The sequence below is a fragment of the Plecotus auritus genome (assembly GCF_963455305.1).
Source record: "Plecotus auritus genome assembly, chromosome: 1".
NCBI classification, from domain to species: domain Eukaryota; kingdom Metazoa; phylum Chordata; class Mammalia; order Chiroptera; family Vespertilionidae; genus Plecotus; species Plecotus auritus.
The window spans coordinates 75,760,825-75,780,981 of NC_137770.1; positions in this window are offsets into that span (position 1 = coordinate 75,760,825).

Here is a 20,157-nt window from a genome sequence, read left to right on the forward strand (position 1 = left end):
ATCCATTTACAGTCATGTCTTAACCCAAATCACAAAGCATGTGGAGTATCAAAACTAATGAAAATTCTAAGAGGCATGTATTCATGCATTGCACATTCATTCAGACAACCCATTAAACAGTGTTTGTTAACCTTTAATTTAGATGTCTGAAATAAGATAATATGTTGTAAAACCCAACTCAACAGAGGGTCATAAAACTGTTTCTGCTACAGTTTTTATTAGCCTGCTATTCGATGCTGAATGTAGTTGTACCCCGAAGCAAGTCTTGTATACAAGTATGGTGTCAATATATTACAACACAGATTTAACCTATTAAATGCGTGACAAGTATTATGTTCATTGCTGGGATCCATGAAAATATAGATATTGTTGTTGATAAATGTTACCACATCCTACTCTATATCATGGCCATACCTTTGTGATTCAGAGGCCCTGTGGGGACTCTTGGCTGCACCCTCCAACTTACATTGCTATAGAACCCAGAGTGCTTTTGCTACCCAGAAGACTTTTCTTTAATTTTTATGTAAGCTATTGTATTTTTCAAGGCCATGTTTATACATATAGATATATATTTGCTTAGGTGAAAGGGAAGAAAAGATTTTCTACTGACATGGGTAGAGAGATATGGATGCTTTTACTTATGTTTTCTAATTTTTCTATAATAAACATGTGTTCCTACACAGTAAAAAGACTTGATTTTTGTTGAATTGAAAAAGTAATGATGAAGCCAGTGTTAATCTCCTGCTCATGTTCACAAAGCTATCTCCTTAAAATAGGAAAATTAGGTATTACTGTAGTGGAGGAGCTTTAACTGAAGTTTAATATTCACTTGATCAGCTAGAGAAGCCATGCCTACTATTTGGCCAACATTGATCAGAATTATTTTTTCATGTTCCTCCAAACAAATGTTAAAAGTGATGACAGACTCATGAGTAGTAGCCATCAAGATATTCTCACTGCTCCCTCATCTCCATTGGCAGACTGGACCAGCTCTCAGATGTGGAGTAGAGTCAGTTAATTCCCATCTCCCCTGGCTAGGGGTAGGTAAGCTATTTTTAAGGAGTTAACTTGTATTAAGAATAAGGTAGACTAGTTAGGAGATTTTTGGAGTATAACCTTCACACTGAATAATCTACTTATATAAAACTGCAAATCAATTTTTCTTTGTGCTGGTAAGAAAGTGGTTTACATAGCTTTTAAGTTCATTTATGGAAGGGGCAAAGAATCTTGATTTTTCTTGTATGTCCTTTTAATCTTTCCATTCATACTTGTAAACACACACGCACACACACACATGCTCAAACATATATTCACACACACATTCAGATTTAAATTTGTGAGTCCTCAGGAAGAAAATTTATTTATATAAGTCCTCTAACGTGACCAATGTATTCTTGGCTCACAAAAAATAAAATGCGTGAGCTCCAGCCAGTGTGTCTCAGTTGGTTGAGAGTTCTCCCATACACTGAAAGGTCTCTGGTTCAATTCCTGGTCAGGGAACATGCTGGGGTTGTGGGCTCAATCCCCAGTAGAGGGCATGCAGAAGGCAGCCAATCTATGATTCTCCCTCATCATTGATGTTTTTATCTCTCTCCCTCTCCCTTCCTCTCTTTCTCTAAAATTGATAAAAACATATTTTAAAAAATAAAGTGTATGTGGCTTATAGGTACTTCTTCATTTCTTGCCACTTTTCCAGTAGTCATTTTTGCTTCTGAGTTTGTAACCTACCATTCTTCATAGTTGTGAGCCCTCAGTATATTTCTTCAAGGGTAATAACAAATCCAATGTGATGATTTTAAGATGCTGAATCATTAATTTCCTATTCTTTGTCATGGGTCCATATCTTAAACTTGTATAACTATGTGTCTATCTCAATTAATTTATTTTAACATGTACAGATTTCAATAAGAAATAAGAGGTCATCTCAAGCTTATTTTCCTCTTTTCCAAAGCTTATGACTTTTGTATATCTAGATATTAAGTTTTTAGGTCATATTTGGAACCCATAAATGTCTTAGACTGACTCATATAATGTTAAAATGGCTAATAAAATTCAAAGATTCACATTTACATCCTTATTAAGCCTCCTAAGGGTTTCCAGTTACTTATAATTAGTTATATAAGATTGTTTATATTATTGATGCTGGTAAACAGTCATTCCTTCCAATTAAATGGTCTCCTAACATTTCAATTGCTTTATTAGGATACTGGTCAAGTTACTGTGTCTTTAATTAAAAACCAGTATAATTTAGACTGGTTTAGATATTGATAAAAGTGCATAGTTTGTTGATGGAATTGAAAGCGAAGTTTCTTCTCCCTCTTTAAGAAAAATAGTTCCCTGCCCCTATCCTGCATTTAAATAACTCAACCTTTGAGCAGGTTCAAATGACCTGCTTTCTCAAAACATTTTATTCCAAAGTAAAACTTTAAGCAGTATCTTCTCCTGATTCAGCATGTAAATAGATTGTAAGAAGACTAGAAGAAGATGCATTTTGTATTAGTTTTCTACTATTAAATGACAAACTTAGCAGCTTAAAAAACATGCGTTTGTTATCTCACATTTCTGTGGGTCAGGAGTCTCACAGGCTGCACTGAAGGACCAGGCTGTGGTCCTTTCTAAAGCGTGCGACTCTGTCAAGCTCCCGTGATTTTTGGCAGAATTCTGATCTTTGCAGTTAGAAGACAAAGGTCTCCTTGTCTTGCAGGCTGCAGCCAAGGGCCACTCTCTGGTCTGGAAGTTAACTTTCAGTTTCTTGCCATGTGACTCTCCCACACACCTCTCACAATATCGAAGTTATTTTTCAAGGCCACAAGGAGAATCTCTCTGACCTCTGAGAAGGCCCAAGTCCTGTTTTAAAAGGCTTCACCTGATTAAGTCAAGCCCACCCAATGTAATCTCTCCCTTGATTCATTTAGAGTCAACTAATCTTGGCCTTTCATTATCACCACAAAGGTCCCTTCACCTTGGTCACATAAGCGAACTGAATTATGGGCATAACACAGGGATGGAGGTCCTGGGGTCATCTTAAAATTCTGCTTACTACAAATTTGTATTCAGTAGTTTAAGAAGCTACAAGTTGAAGAAAAAAGGTTAAAACTAATAGAACTGCCAAAACCGGTTTGGCTCAGTGGATAGAGCGTCGGCCTGCGGACTGAAGGGTCCCAGGTTCGATTCCGGTCAAGGGCATGTAACTTGGTTGTGGGCACATCCCCAGTAGGAGGTGTGCAAGAGGCAGCTGATCGATGTTTCTCTCTCATCGATGTTTCTAACTCTCTATCCCTCTTCCTTCCTCTCTGTAAAAAAATTAATAAAATATATTAAAAAAAAAAACTAATAGAACTGGTAGACATCACTCAGAAATCATATTCTATAGTCCAACTTGCTTCGTTCATGACATACAGAATGGGGTATGATCTCAAATCTCCTTTTACATGTGACGTGCACTTGAAATGCTGCTGTTTCCTATAATCATTGCATCTCAGAGGTTACCTTTGTTGAAAATCCACAATATTTATAATTAAGAACAATGGTTTCAACATACTGAATATCTACTATGTATTAGACGTATAAACACTTTTTAATCCTTAAAAAACTACAAATATAGTGTAATTACCATTTTATAGATGAAATCAGGGGCCAAAAAGTTTATATTACTTTCTGAGTGTCACAAAGATTTTAGGGATAGGGGACGTGCTGGTTAATGTAATGTGTCAACTTGACTGGGCTAAGGGATGCCCAGGGAGCTAGCAAAGTATTATTTCTTGGTATGTCTGTGAGTGTGTTTCTGGAAGAGATTAGCATTTGACCCAGTAAACTGAATAAACAAGATTTGTCGTCATCATTGTGGGCAGGCATCATCCAGTCCATCGAGGGCTCCAATAGAATAAAAACAGAAGGAAGGGTGAATTTTCTCTTTCTTTTTAAGCTGGGACATCCATCTTTTGCTGCACTTGTCCATTGGGGCACCTGGTTTACAGGTGAAAAACTCTGGGACTTATAGCATTACCACTGGCTTCCAGGTCCTCAGGCCTTTGGACTCAGGCTGAATTAAACCACTGGCTTTCCCAGTTCTCCAGCTTGCAGACACAGATTAGGGGACTTCTTACCTCCCACAGTCATGTGAACCAATTCCTATGACCAGTCTCTGTCTCTCTCTCTGTCTCTCTGTCTCTCTGTCTCTCTGTCTCTCTCTGTCTCTCTGTCTCTCTCTCTCTCTCTCTCTCTCTCTCTCTCTCTCTCTCTCTCTCTCTCTCTCTGTCTCTCTCTCTCTCTCATCCTATTGGTTCTCTTTCTCTGGAGAGCCCTGACTAATACAAAAGTTTTCCATGAATTAGATCTATAAAGTGTTTGTTTTTCCCTTTTCTTTACTATATTGAAAAACCTCATGAATTAGGTAAAACTGACACAGCCCATCTGACCCCAAACCATCTGACCCCAAAGACCAGTGTGTAGTCAAATATCACTCATAACAATTTCCCCTAGTGCCTTGGGAGTTGGTATTAAAAGACTTTATATCTATAACCAGACAAAAAGCCTGGTGCTGAATAGATGTGTGTATTCCATTGCACCTCTGATGTTAAGCATTGAAATGGTAATAGGTTAACACTACTTCAGAGCTGTGGTGGAAGATAGATGGAAAAAGGATTAAAATACCTGGATGCTTTATTGCAGTTTAATGTGATTTTCTCCATTGTTCCATGTGAACAACAACAAAAAAAGCTCTAAATACTTCTAGAATGTTCCCAAGAGGCAATCACTTTGTTAATGCACAGTGAAGTTTGAGAATGTGTTCTTTCTAAAGAAAGCTAAGTTTGCCAGGACATGTGAGTTACTGCACTCTCTTCTCTCTCTTATACACATTTATCTTATAAGAGGTACAGTTAGATTTCTTAGACATTGTTCATTTCAGAGAAAAATTTCCTTGTGAGAATTTCTCCTCCTAGAGATCAGCCCTCCCAGAAGATTTTATCATACTACAGGTTAAAAGTACTGAATCTGTCCCACACACTATTGTGAGGAGAATGTGTGGCAGCATGCACATGGTTGCCTGAAGAAAAGTAACACTGAGAACTTTCCAGGCCTTTCATGATAGTTCACTGATTCTGGAAAGCCAACAGGACTTTGGCCAATAGTCCCTCAAGTACTATGACCAGTCAAAGGGTCTTCAGCATTTCAACATATGAATTTAAAAGGCTGAGAATGTATAAGCAATTGCTAAAAAATACAGATGTACAAAAATTTTAAGTATGCAATATACTGTCAAACACTAATGAAAATGAATGCGGATACCCCCGTTCTATGATTCTCTTCCTTTAGAATTCTTTTCTTAATTTTCTTTTCTAAGTTCTCCTGACCCTTTTAGAGAAGGTATTGAATAAGGCAGATAGACAAAAAATTGCCAAAAAGCTAATTCACGAAGACTTAGTGGGACATGACCTCACAGGATATGTGTGCCATTCATTGTTTACATCAAATGGGTGTTTTGGCATATATTTATCTTACAAAGAAAATGTTGCCTCTGGCTTGTAGAATCAGCTCATCCAAATGCAGTTATTACACAATATTCCTTAAAAACAAGCCAATAAATATAACATTTTATTTTCAACACTTACCAGCATTCCCATGAGCAGAAGTAGTGGCTGATGTTTGGCAGAATGTAATTTTAGTGGCATTATGACCCTAGAAGATGATGTTACTTTTCAGCTAACTCCATTGTGTGATCTGAAAAAAATATGTCAGGTGCAATGCATTCTTCATGCTTGCCTTGCTTACTCTTCACAATGCTACGGGAAAGATACCATTTTCCTCATGTTGGCATCATGAAAATCAACCTGCTTCTTGAATCTAGAAACTTCTCCAGAGCAAGGATAACTTGATTACTAACTGCATACTTTAGGGCTTTACGTTAGGTCTAGTACATAGCAGGTGCTCCATAAATATTGGATGACCTGTGTTCTCACACCCAGAGGGGCAGAGCTACAATTCAAACCCAGGTTTGTCTAATCCCAAAGGATATGCAAATTAATTAGCCATAGATCCTAGGCCACTTTTAGGAAGTCTGCCTTCCTTAATTATGCTCTGTTTTGTTCATGCTGTTTGAGGCTGGGAGACACATGGACACATTTTAAGAAAACTGTAAACAATGCCAATATTTTCTATCTCTCTCCATATATATGTGTATATATAGGGTGTCACAAAAATGTATGCACAAATTTTGAATAATTATAAAGGCAGCTTTTATTCAAATGCATTTCATTTTCAAAATTGAGCTCTCAGCTGTTAAAGTGAGTATACAGTTTTAGGGACACCCTTTATGTGTGTGTATAAATATTTCCTTTTTCATCCCAGACTTTTCTTCTAAATCCCACATCAGTTTATCCAACCAAGGTGTTTAACACATCTATTTAGTATGTCTTAAAAGTATCTCAAACTAAAAAGTAAAAGTACTCTAAGCTCCAATAGGGCAGAAATTACAGCTCCCTGGTTCATGACTATTTCCTTGCAGTTTAGTATGGTTCTTGACATAAAGTAGATTTTAAAGAAATTTTCTGAAGGAATAAATGAGTTCACAAACCCCCTCCCCTGATAGCGCTGTCCAAACATGCTTTTCCTCTCATATTTTTCAGAAAGTGAATGGCACCACCTTCTTCTTAGTAACGCAAGTCCAAATTTTAGCCGTTATCCTCTTAACATTCAATTTCAGTTACACTTTTGACACCAAATTGCAATTGAAGACCACACCGTGTCGCTTTTCTTTCTTTGGGAACTCTCAGTGTCTTCTCCTCTTCTCTGTCCAACTCTTATTGCTATCATTTAAATCCTTACCTTCCTTTTAAGGACTATTAAACTAGCCTCCTAAATGTTTCCTGTACCTCCAGTTTTGAAGTCCTCTGACCCTTATTCCATTTTATTCTGTCATCTTTCAGAAATACAAATCAAATTATGCTATTTAGCAGTTCAGAATCCTTCAGTGGTTTAACCTTATCTAGACATTTATGACTAACACCATGAATGAAGCAAAAAATAAAGACAGCAATAATAAAAATACCCCACAATGGATCCAATGATTATTAACATTTGTTTTGGATTCTCTTCCTGCCAGCTTCTTTTAAAACCATTCATTCTCAATTTGTCTTTCATTATCAATGTTTTCTTTGCTTTATACTTAACCTCTTCTGCTTGACTGAAATCATCCCATCAATATTTAAATATAAAAATAATTTTGTTAAAAAATAATTTAAAACTTTGTTGATCCACCATGACCCTTTAGCAAATATACTTTTACTTCCCCCTCTGTAAGCAATCGCCTTCTGCTGCTTTCTCATCCTGCTTCTGCCTGCCTTTCTCAGCCCTTATCCACTGAAACTCCTCTCACCAAGGATGCTAATGCCTCCCCCGTTGCTAAGTCCAGGACTCAAAACTCATCTTCTTTGACTCCTTAGCAATATCTCTATATTTAAAAGGCTAATATGCAAAGTGTCCCCTTGGGAGTTCCACTGGGAATTCGATCGCTTGCTATGACGTGCGCTGACTACCAGGGGGTGGTGTGAAATGAAGGAAGGCCTCGGCCAGGAGCTGGCCACAAGAAACCAGGGAAGGAAGTTCCCAAGGCCCTGGCTGGCAGCTGGAAGGCGCCAATTGGCCCTGATCGCCAGCCAGGCCTAGGGACCCTACCTGGGCATGAATTTTGTGCACTGGGCCTCTAGTCTTTTTATAAATTCCCTGAATGATTCCCTCCTTTGGCTTCTGTGATATCACATCTTCCTCATTTTCCTTCCATCTCTCTATTTTTTCATTATTTTCCATTGCAGCCTCTTTCACCTCTACCTGGCCATGCAAATGGTTCATGAGAAGAGTTCTTCAGAGAACAGTGCAAACTCTCCATTTACTTGACATCTGAAAGTAACTTCAGGTATTTACTGAATGATTACTATGTATTAGGTACAATGCTGAGAAGTAAACAAAAATAAAAAACAGCCCTGACATCTAGGAATTGGTCTGACAATGATAGCTAAACCATGTTATTCTCCTGTGGGACATAAATAACCCCACTAAATCAGACAAGATCATTCTGAGACTATGAGACAAAACAGGACCACTTCCTAACTTGATCTAAGTAAGCACTGAAGAAAACAAGGTTACTGTGCAAAATAGCAAATACTCCTCTCTCCTGGTTAATGTGAGTTCCAGCTACTTCTTTACCAATTGTAGCCTTAAGCCTTGCACTACTCTGCCTTCCCTAAACATCCGATTTATTGAAATGCCCCATCACAGAATCCCACTTTCCTTCTAATAGCGCATAGTCTAGAGCTAACTCGTCCTTTCTTGGATCTTCCCCAAATCACCCAACCAAAGCCCCAGTCCTATTTAGATCCATTCTAGCACTGCTTACATGAGACACCCATGATTCCTCATGTTATTTGTTCTGTTTTTCCTATAATGAGTAATAAACCCAGCTTGTCCAACTGTAAGTAATTTCTTGATAGTCTTTGATGGGAGAGCATTGACAATGCTAAGCATTTTTAGTGGATTATTTTATATAAGCATTGTAACAAGTCTAGTCATTGTAATTGCTATTATCTTTATCTTTCCAGTGCACAGACAAGCAAACTGAGGCTTAAAGATGTTAAATAAATTTTATCCAAGATCACATGATTAGGAAGTAGTAAAGAATTTGAACATAGGCAATTAAAATCTAAAGTTAGAGCTCCTAAAATATATACTAAACTTCCTCAATTAATATTGCTTGAATAGACTGAATAAATGAATTACCTGACCCTGTTGCTACTTCCAGGTCAGCATTCCCTAATTCTAAAATATGGAATTACTTGTTCTTTTATGGCTCATTGCTGCCATTTCTATTTCCTTCTCTTTGTGGATTACTCTAGAACTCTACCTACTTCACCTGATCAGTGTGATTGTATATGCAAATACTAACTCACTTTTTATAGTCTCAGCTAAATCCTAAATTCTGTTATAAAGCCAGGTAGAGCTAATAGCTTTCTCCATCACTATGGCCTGCACAATGTTTAGAACAGAATACTCTGAACATTTGTTGGTTTCCTCATGTAGGCTGTGAGCGATCTAAATACAACAGTAATGTTTTAATAGTCTTTGTATCCCCATGTCAGACATATAACAGGAACTAAGTAAACATGAATTGAATAAATTAATAAAACATCCAGAAATAATGTAGTTCTGTGGTTTTAAGTACAGTAATACTATCTGTTTTTCCCCTATGGTTGATTTAAAAGAGGTTCTATAAAAGAATTTTCAGACTGAATGGGAAAGCCTCTCTTTAACTGTGATTAGTTTAGTAGTATCCTAATTGATACAATTAGTCAAATAAGCGAGGAAAAATCATTTATTTAGTGTCCATTAAGGTAGAGTTTTCTTATAAATAGAATGAATAAAATATGCTGTTAATTTATTCCTCAAAGAATTATTCTATAAATGTTATTGACAATATACTATGGGCTAATGCATCATTTTCTTAAAGGAGTTCACAGTCCAATTTAAAAAACACATAGATATGAAGATAAGTAGTTGCAATCCCCACACATGTATACCAGATATAATAAGGCTTACAACACAAGAAAATAAGGATAAAAAATATATAGCTAAACCAAGGGATCATGCAGAATTGCTCAGGGATTACCGGAAACATTATGCTAGAAAATTTCATGGAAATGTGTCCTAAGTATAATAAGTATATGTTCTACCCAACAATCTTAATATTATTAGGATCTATGGTTTAGAAAAACACTAATAGAAATACATAACCCACAAATGTGAACCATCTAGGTATTTATAAATTTTCTAATAAAAAGGTAAAAAGAAATATAATTAATTATAATAATATAGGTTACTTAACCCATTACATCCAAAATATTATTATTTCCACAAATAATTAGTTTAAAAATTGTTAATAAGATGTTCTACATTCTTTATTTCTAACTAAGTTTTCGAGATCTGCTGTGTATTTTACACTGACAGCATTTCTCAATTTGGCCCAGCCACTATTCAAGTGCTTAAAAACCACAGTAGTTACATAGCACAGCTTTGAAACAGTGAACTATTTCTGGCTTAGGAAATTTAGTCATGGCTTTCTAATTCTAGTGAATATTGTCATCCACCCAAGACACACTAAGTAAGTAATGAGAGTAAATATTCCTCTTACTTTAGAATAGACCAAGTAATATGATTGTTTCTTCTTTTATATTTATTATTATTTTTTAAGTATTTGTCTTTCTGATAACAGCTTAACAATACTGTGATAGGTTCAGTTATCATAATATAATCAGTGTATATATGCAATCTATTGACTTGGCTTAAAGGAATAAATCTTGCTGTCAAATTTCAATATCATAGTCTCATTGTAACTATAAATTTAGAAAAGATTTTGCTTATCAGAATCTTCACATTTTCCAAGAATAGAGTAATATAATTCTAAAATACATTGACAGGGATATGCAATTGGAAATATTAGAGACATTTCATTATTTTCTTCTTCGTGGTATAATAGCTTAGCATCACCTTATCTTACCAAGAGTAATAATCAAATTGGATCCATGATTCCCTGATGCACTTTTTGATAATCAAAAGAAACCAGTATGCTCAACTCTCAAATATTTAAGAGACCTCTGAGGCCTCTTGAAAACTATGACACTTTGATTCCAATTAGGAAGGTGATAGAAATAATAAAGTCCTCTTTAAAGAAAACTCATCCCATAATGATAGAGCTATAAAATAAAAATGTAATTCTATTACTCTCAAGAACCTACATGTGTTATAGACAAATGTCCAATGTATTGGTTGTACCTTCAAATTTTATTCAAATTCATCCAAGATGGTTGTATCTTGGATGAATTTGAATAAAAGATCCTTTGACTCACAGGTAGAGATGATATCTTTTTGGTAAGCAAAAGCAAAAAGTTATCCCATTTCTGTTGGGCTTTTGTTACTGTTCATAACTATCTTCTGAAAAATGTTACTAGTCTCCACCTCTAAATTGCCAAGAATAATGCCAAAAACAAATAGGAGCTACATAGTCTTTTTGTGCATATTAATTTCATATAATTTCCACATATTCATCTAGAAGGAATGTTGATATGTTGTTATCATTGAAGATTTCATCTGTTGATTTTTTTCTCCTTTTCATTATCATTATTTCATTATCACTGACTCAAGTGCTCCAGGAACATACTGGAGGGTGACTATTCATGGAGATAAAATTGGAGTGCATGGCACTGGTGCGAGGGACCAGAAATTCAAAGACATCCCATTTACTCATGATATAAATTCAGCAATATTGAGTGAACAATGTAAAATTAACTCACCTGGTTAACTTTATTTTTAAGATTTTGACTGTAAATGTTTAATAGAAATACACAATCTTTTGCTTTCTCAGACAGCAACAAAGGGACTTATAAGAATACAAGAGTCTACCCAAATGCAGCATACTCTACTGAAACGCTGATTTGCCCAATTATACGCCGATTGACTTTTGATACATTTTCTGTGTGAGATATCTGTTATATACCTCCCCCTTTTTTTGTTTTATTCTCCCTTCTTTTTCCCCAAACCAGCTCCAAATGCATAGTGGCACAGATACCTAAAATCCTAAGAGGAAATGTTAGATAGAGAAATTGAAAAAAGGGGCTCCTGTCATAGAAGAATGTGTGGGGGGGCAGGATTCCCATTATTATTTTTATTATTTTTTATTGAATTAAATGGGGCAAAATTTATCTATATAAAAGACTAAGTGACCATCGCAACCGAATGGACAACCGAACAGGCTGAGTGGGGCGACCAGGCTGGCGGGAGGGGGGGCAGTTGGGGGCAACCAGGCTGGCAGGGGAGGCAGTTGGGGGCGATCAGGCAGGCAGGCAGAGGCAGTTAGGGGCAATCAGGCAGGCAGGCAGGTGAGCAGTTAGGAGCCAGCAGTCCTGTATTGTGAGAGGGATGTCCGACTGCTGGGGATCGGGCCTAAACCGGCAGTCAGACATCCCCCAAGGGGTCCCGGATTGGAGACAGTGCAGGCTGGGCTGAGGGGACCCCTCCACCCCATGCACAAATTTCGTCCATCGGGCCTCTAGTTCGTTAATAAAAAATTATATAGGTTTCAAGTGTATAATTCTATAATACATCATCTACATAGTGTATTGTGTGTTCACCACCCAAAGTCAAGTCTCCTGTCACCGTTTATTTCTGAATGACAAGAAAGAGCCAGACATTAAATATCATGATGAAGAGCAATCTATGTAGTGTAACCATGCAAAGGTCCTAAGATGAGAAATAGCCCAATGTGTTCAAGAAATTAGGAGAATGCCAATGAGATTGGAACAAGACAGAGAGAAAGGAAAGATGAAGTAAACAGGGAGTCTATTATACAGGACTTTGAAATTCAGTGTAAGCAGAGTGGATTTCAAGTGCCTTGTGAAGTAAGTGGAAGACTTTAAGCACAGGAGCAACATGATCTCATTTAAGTTCTCATGTGGTTAATATCTGCTGTTTGGGAAGTGCACTGTAGGTGCCAAGCACGGAGGCAACGAGACCAGTTAGCACGTGATGGAAGCAGCATAAGTGAGATATCATGGTGGTGACAGTAAAGAGAAAATAGACTAAGGTTTATTTATTGATGGATGAAGGTGTGTATATTAAAGGGTAAAATCAAAGGTAGCCTCCCAGATTGTCAGTTCAAGCAGTTGGGAAGATGGGGCTGCCATCTAACCGAAATGGGGATTCTGAAGGAAGGATCCATTTTTTTGGAGAGCTGATTACCAAAACCTCTGTTTATTGGCCACATTACTTTGACCATGTTAAGATGGCTAAGATGGCTATGTGAGAGTGTCATGAACACAGTTGGATAAAGGAGCAAGAAGTTCTGGTGCAAGTTTGGGGATGGAGATATCCATTAGGAAGTCATTGTCCTGTAGCGACTTAAAGCCATGGAAGGGCGTGAGTATATCCAGGAAAAGTGAGCTGATGAAAAGAGAAAGATTGAAACTTTAAAACTAAAATATTTAGATATTGAGCAGAGGAGCGAAAATCCACAAAGGAGACTAAGAGAAAACAATCAGTGAGTCCAGAAGAAAAAGTGCATAATAAGGTGTCTGAGAAGCCAACAGTGGTCCTGGCTGACAACAGTAAAATAGAAAATGAGTTAATCTGAAGCCTTCTTTTACCAGGTGTGTGCATGAATCAAAGGAGGTAGGATAGAAAGTGAAATGTTTTAATTGCTAGCCTAATTTTATTCCCAAAAGAAGCAAAGTAGTGAATGAGAGAAGACTCAGAACAATTAAGGACAAATGGTCTAATTTTGCTAGATGAACATTTATTTAGGAGACCAGAGTTCTGGTTATGTATTCTTTGAGACTTTTTATGGGATTCCCTCGAAGAGTTCTAATAAAATGGCTTTACCTCTCTTGAGGGTGGGGTGGCTCTGATATTCAAATGAGGTAAGTTCTGTGAATGCACTTTGAAGATATGATCTCCACATGAAAAGCAGTGCTACCAGTATATTGCTTTTAGAGGACTAATTAGGAGGCAATAGGCTTCTTAAAAAGATGTAATTTTAAAAGGTTATTGATAACAACAACAAAACTGTTTCAAATATAGGCAAAGGACTTGAATAGGCATTTCTCCAAAGATATATAAATTTCCAATAAGCACATGAAAATAAGTTCAACAGCACCAATTAGGGAAATGTAAATCAAAACTACAATGAGATATTACTGCACACCCATTATGATAGCTGCTATTTAAAAAAAGAAAAAGAAAAATATGCATTGGCAAGGATGTGAAATATTGGAACCCTTGTGCACTCTTAGTGGATATGTAAAATGGCACTGTACTGTGGAAAACAGTGTGGCGGTTCCTTAAAATGTTAAATTTAGATTTACCATATGATTCAGCAATTCCACTTCTGTCTATACACTCAAAAGAATTAAAAGAAGGGTCACACCCTGGCCAAGTGGTTCAGTTGGTTGGAATATCATTTCATACACCAAAAGGTTATGGGTTTAATTCCAGGTCAGGGCACATACATAGGTTGTGGGCTTGATCCATGGTCGGGACACATATGGGAGGCAACCAATCTCTCTCTCTCTCTCTCTCTCTTCTTTTCTCTCTAAAAATCAATAAAAACATATCCTCCTTGAGTGAGAATTAAAAAAAGAAGAGTCACAAGAATATATTTTTACACCCATGTTCATAATAACTAAAACATTGAAGCAATTCAAATATTCATCAGCAGACAAATGCATAAGCAAAATGTGGTATACACACACACACACACACACACACACAGGAATATTATTTAGTTTTAAAAGGAAATTCTGACATATGTTGCAGCATTGATGAGCCTTGAGGATATTATGCTAAATGACATAAAACAGTCACAAAAAGACAAATACTGTATGGTTCCTTGTTCAAGAGGTACCTAGAGTAGTCAAAATCATAGCGACAGAAAGTAGAATGGTGGCTGCCAGGGGCTGAGGAGAGAGGAGAATGGGGAGTTATTGTTTAATGGGTACAGCATTTCATTTGTGCAAATGAAAAGAGTTCTGGACATAATTGTTGGCAATGGTTGTACAACAATATGAATGTACTCAATATCACTGTACACTTGAAATTGGTAAAAATGGTAAATTTTATGTCATGTGTATTTTACACTAAGAAATTTTAAAAAAATAAATATGAGTGAAAAAAATTAAGGCTATTGATAGTATCTGAAACCTATTCAGCAGAATTCCATTTGTAAAGAAAACACACTCAGTAAAATTTGTTGAATAAATGAAATTGCATCTTCAACAAGACAGAACTGATAAACCAAGAGGCCCCCAAGAGAGCATGACATATTTACAGTGACTAAAAGCTCTGCTTCCGTCAGCATGAGAAGTTCTCTCTGCTGAGTGGGTTTTGTGAGGCAAGGGCTATTCATAAATTGGGGAAGTCTGAAATGAATGAGTACTCAAAAGTGAGTTGTGTTTATAATCTGAGTATGTGGTGTGCAAAAGAAATAAAGCATTGAATAAAAACTAAAACTAGTTTTTTCCTTTCTTGGAAGGTGTTCAAAACAATTAAAATTATATGCTCAATCGTGATTTCATATGAGAACTGTTCACTCTTCAGGTGCTATGTAAGTGAATAACAGAAATTAAAAATTAGAATAATATTTAAAATAAATTTAAATTGCACAAAATGAGATTCAGCAATCTTTGTACTCTGATTAGCTTAATTCATTCTGCTGAAATTTGTAAATATGGTAGTTGTTGATTCCTGGGTAGTAAAAATAATAGTGAAGTAGAATAAATGCTAAACTTTTAGATAATTATTTTACAGGTTTATGTTAGGAATAAAATTTATTAAAATATGAAAGTACCTTTGAAATTACAGTATTTCAAATATTTAAATTAGGGAAAATGATTTCTCTTAAGTAATGTAAGCAAAGAATGTAAGAGAGGTAAGAAAACAGATCTGAAAGCCACTAAATTAATGATTCCTGTTTTTGTATAACATGGTTCAGAGAGGAGGTAGACGTAATTCCTCTTTTATTCATAGATATTACAGTTTTTCTAATTTTCTGATTATGTATCTATTCTAACCAATTTCTAACATTTTTTCAGTGAAGAAGAACAGGTGAAATAATAATAAAGAAACTATAATTCAAAAGATGATCTTGAATATATATTAGAGTAATTTTGAATAAGTACTTGACTACAGCATGAGAATAGGAAATGGAATACTTAGGCGGAAGAGAAAACAAGCTGCTCGACTACACAATGAGACATAATTTGCTAAGTGTATGTCAAACATTAAAACATGTGGAACGTAGTGGTCCACAAAATACCCACAAACGGAATGGCATAGCCCTGGAAAATGCTAGGTTAAACATATAAAATTCTAAGCCTGAACAGAATCTTGATAAAGGATTATAGCATTCCTGGGATCTACAGCATATATAAAACACACATAGAACTTTTATTAAGTATTGATTTGTTTTCTTTCTTCTGTTGACATTTTGGTATATTTTCCTGCAGTCTTCTTTCTTTTTCCATGCTATTTTTTAAATTTAAAATAAAACTGTATTGCAGTTGTAACTGTACTATATTAATGTTTTAACTTGCTATTTAAAATGAACATGGCCAAAATATTTTTCATATGACTATGTAATCTTCATAGCCACTCTGTTCAATAACTACATCTATTTCATAAAGTGCATCTCTTGCATCAAGTGTACCATGATAAATTGAATATTTAAGAGTGTGTTTTTTTGCTAGCAATGTTGAGATGAATATATTTATACTGAGAATTCCAGTATTGGGGATTTTTTTATGACATATTTCTAAAATTAGGATTATTTGATGAAAATGTTAAACTACATAACTCTGCACAGATCACATTTGGTAAGTGGAAATGTGGTATCAGTATTGTTTAAATTTGCATGTGTGAGATTGCTAACAAGAGTTAACATTTGCATCATGTTATTTACTAATTGTAATTCTTCTTTTGTGAATTATCTAATCATATCCTTTGTCCATTTAATTTTAGACATTTAATGACTGCTTATGAATATTTTGGTGATTAATGTAATAAAAGCAACCCTATTGCTATATTTGCTGTAAATATTTGCACTAGCTTATAGTATGCCTGTTATTCTTATTTGTTTCACCAAAGAAAATATAAACAATACATTTCATAGTGTAATATCTGTCACGCTTTTCCTTTGCAATTTCTCCCATTGTTTCTAAGTTCAACACTTCATATACTTTATAGGAGTTTTATAAATACTCTCTTCTTTTTTGATATGTTTTATACTTTGATCATCTACATATATTGTCTAGCTACATAAAGAGATAAAAAATTTAAATTTGATTTAAATTTAAGAGAGAGAGAGAAACAGCATTTTTTTTCACTTATTTATGCATTCGTTGATTCTTCTATGTGCCCTGATTGGGCATAGAATCCACAACCTTGGTGTATCAGGATGATGCTTTAACCAACTGAGCTACCTAGCCAGGGTAAATATAGAGTGATTTAGTTTGTAAGTTTTTAAATTTGTTTTGGCATTTGAAATAAGGTAAAGTCCAAATTGTGTTTTTTTTCTTCAATCTTCCTGGTCAATTGTTCTAATATTTACTAAAAAAAAGTTTCATACTGCAGTGCTTTTTTTCCCTTTCATTAAGGAAAAGGGATCGTGTTTATATGTGGGTTATTTTTACCTCATGGATCTGTATATATGTGTGTGTATCATTGCCCCATGGGTTTCATTATTGTAATTTAATGAAGTATTTTAACATCTGATAGGGTTAGTCACATTGAATTCCCTACCATTTGTCATCATTGTCTTTGATACCCCTGACTCTATTTTCTTAGATAAGAATTAAAGTAAATTTTCAGGCTTCAAAAGCCCCATTACTGTTTTTATTGCTAACACAGTAGATTTCTTAGTTACTATGGGAAGAATTTGATCTGTTCAAGAATTTGATATTTACCTTTTTCATTATGGAGTATGTTGTACCTGTTTACATCATCAAATAATTGCTTATATCTTAAAATATGTGAAATTACGTATAATTTTCTTTATATAAGTTGCATATACAGCATACACATATGTTGGTGAATTTATTCCAGAATTGGCAGAGCACCATAAAGTCAGGCAGACCTTTCCTCTGTCACTTGCTAGATTAATGAGTTTATCAGCCACTTAGCTAGAAAAATAAATTCTATTATTTATTTCAGTTGAGTCCTATGGACTTTCTGATTATACAATAAGATCATCTAGTTATTTTTTCTCTTCATTATCAAGATTTATAATCTCATTTGTACTTGCACTGGCTAGTGCTGTTGGAAGAATAATAATTAAAGGCAAAGATTGAAGACATTTCAGTTTTGTTGCCAATTTTTATGATTACCTCTAGTATTTCACTAGTATTTCACAGGTTGAAATATATATTTTTGTGTTACTTAGGATGTATTCTTTTATGTGTTTTTGTAGTGTTTGGGGGAGGAACATGTCATCACTAATCAAATCACCTTTTGTTTTTGATTTTTTTCCAATAAAAAATAGCCAAATTTAATACATCTGTATGTATGGGAATCTCACATACACAAGGAGTCAGAGACCCCACATGTATTAGAGGTTCAGACGTAGAAAGAGAATATGGGTATCTAAGACATCCTAAGCTAGGGAGGAGTGAGGTGCCTAGGGCACTTCAAAAGCTCATTGCAGATGATAAGAAGAGCAGATGTCCAATAAACAGAAGTTTGCCCTGACATATATGTGGGTCAAAAGAGATTATGGCTGATCATCTGTGGCTGTGAGCAAGGCCCCTAATTCAAGTCCGTCTGGGCAAAGGGAGGGTATGTAAAGATGCTGCCTTATGTAGCTTAATCTTAAGATTGGAAATCAGAGAGTCTTGCTTTTCTCTCTGAAGCTTAGTTTTCTGGATTAGTTACAGTTTGACTAGGGAAGCATGAATCTGTGGAAACTTCGAGATTTGTCACAAGGCTGAGACAGTTGTGAGAGCTGGTAAAAAACCCTCTGCATTGGAATATGGGCCTGAAGGTGTTACAGATCATTGGTGGGCTGGAAGCGGGCAATGGAAACCGCATGTGGAGGAGGGGGAAGCCAGGATGAACTGGAACCTGTGAGCACACCGGTACATGCATTTGTCTCTCCTCGCTTCCACTTTGGAAGATGTGGGTGACCTGCAGAGGAAGTCAGTGCCCTTTGTCACGAGACACACAGGCACTTGGCTGGGACTTTAAGAAACCAAAGGAGGAGCCACGAGGCGAGGAAGCAGGTCAGCAGGGCCCTGTGTGAGCCTCAGTGGCACCTGGTGCCTTATACTGATCTCTGAGCTTAGAGGCTGCTGCCTCACCTTGCTCTTCCAAACAGCATGCAAACTGCTCCTGTGGCCAGGCTTAACCTGAAACCACAAAGAGAAGGGAATTCTGGTAAATGTTTTCCCAGCTTAGCTAAATTAGAACAGTACAAAATAAACACAGTTTATTTACCTATAAAATGGGACAATTAAATGCATCTAGCATGCTGTCATGAATGTTAAGAGATAAATTATGTAAAGTGTATGGACAAAACATATGCTCAGTTAATTATGTCCATTACTATTATAGATTACTAGAGGCCTGGTGCACAAATTCATGCACAGGTGGGGTCCCTCAGCCTGGCCTGTGATCAAGGCCTATGGGGAGGGCAGCCAGCCGGAGGGAAGAACCACAGGAGATTGGCCAGCCAGCCCCCCAATCAGGGCCCATGGGGGGCTGGCCAGCTGGGGTGGGGAGGGGCTGCAGGAGGTTGGCTGTGGAAGTGCACTGACCACCAGGGGGCAGCTCCTGTGTTGAGCATCTGCCCCCTTGTGGTCAGTGCACATCATAGCAACTGGTCAACCAGTTGTTCCAGTCGTTCTGGTCGTTCAGTTGTAATGGTCACTTAGGCTTTTATATGTATACTAGAGGCCCAGTGCACAAAATTCATGCACGTGGGGGGTCCCCTCAGCCCAGCCTGCACCCTCTCCAATCTGGGACCCCTTGGGGGATGTCCAACTGCCGTTTTAGGCCTGACATCCCTCTCACAATCTGGGACCCTGGCTCCTAACTGCTCACCTGCCTGCCTCCCTGATCACCCCTAACTGACCCCCCTGATGGCCTGGTCACCCTCAGCTGCCCCCCTGCAGGCCTGGTCGCCCCCAACTGCCCCCTTACCACTGGCCTGGTCGCCCCTCACTGCCCCCCCTGCCAGCCTGGGTTGCTCCCAACTGCCCCCCCCACCAGCCTGGTTGCCCCTTTCTGCCCCCCTCTGCCAGCCTGGTCGCCCCTCACTGCCCCCCTCTGCCAGCCTGGTCACCCCTAACTGCTCCCCTGCCGGCCTGGTCACCACACGCAGCCTGTGGTTCGGTTGTTTGGTTGCCCCTTACTGTCCCCCCTGCTGGCCTGGTTGCCCCATGCAGCCTGTTAGGTTGTCTGTTTGGTTGTTTCAGTTGTGATGGTTGCTTAGGCTTTTTTATATATAGATATATAGAGATGCCAGTAGATTTTCTAATATTTAGTGTCTGTACAATCATTTATTTTTGCTGGTGAGTCATACACTTTGTGCTGCTGTCCTTTGAAACTTGCTTTATTTATTGTCAATAT